We start from the raw sequence: 825 nt of genomic DNA, 5'->3' as shown, positions 1-825 counted from the left end.
TGTTAAAAAATGAGATCTTTTCCTTTGGGACCATCAGAGGTAGCTGGTTACAAAAGTGCCCACTGAAATCTGAGTCTGAACTGTAGAAGGAAGGAAGAGCATCTGTTGATGTTTGTGTGAACATAGAAGAAGATCTCTGTGTCATTTGCTGGCTCAATAATAGTGCTGTCACCCTCAATTCCTCATACGTGGGTGCAGACATTATCTATAAAGTAAAGAGGTGGAGTACAGCACAGAAGCAACTACTGGAGATCACAAGACCAGCCATCATAAAGGATTACTGTGCATTTATGGGCATTATTGACAAAATTGGCTCTTTGATCTCTCTGTACAGAATACACATGAAAACTAAGAAGTAGCCTGTAAAAGTAATTTTTCACTTGGTCAATCTCTCTATATGCAACTCATGGCTACAACACCTGAGAGACCTGGATGCCAAAGGAAAAGAACATAAAGAGAAAATGGATCTGCTGGAGTTCAGAAATAAGGAAGCTGAAGCTTTAATTCTAATGGAGAAGGAAAACAGCTCTACTCTGAGGAAAAGAGGACATCTGTGATTGATTGAGGATGAGTGTGAAGATGAAGAATCCACGTCAGATGTGGTGAGGCCAGTTTCAGATGCCAGATATGACAAGTTTTCTCATTCACCACATTAGACTAAAGGGAGGGAGCAAATATGCAAATTAGAAAAATTCACTGGCAGAAGCCAAGTTCCATGTCCCAAATGCCATGTAACACTTTGTTTGAACAAAAGTAACAATTATCTTGTTAAATTTCATATTAAATAATCTGTTGTAATTAATATTATCACTTGAATGGTGTACT

Source organism: Schistocerca piceifrons, chromosome X, assembly GCF_021461385.2.
Source record: "Schistocerca piceifrons isolate TAMUIC-IGC-003096 chromosome X, iqSchPice1.1, whole genome shotgun sequence".
In the NCBI taxonomy this organism is placed as follows: Eukaryota; Metazoa; Arthropoda; class Insecta; order Orthoptera; family Acrididae; genus Schistocerca; species Schistocerca piceifrons.
The sequence above is the reverse complement of the archived record's forward strand: the minus strand, read 5'-3'. Positions refer to the sequence as shown.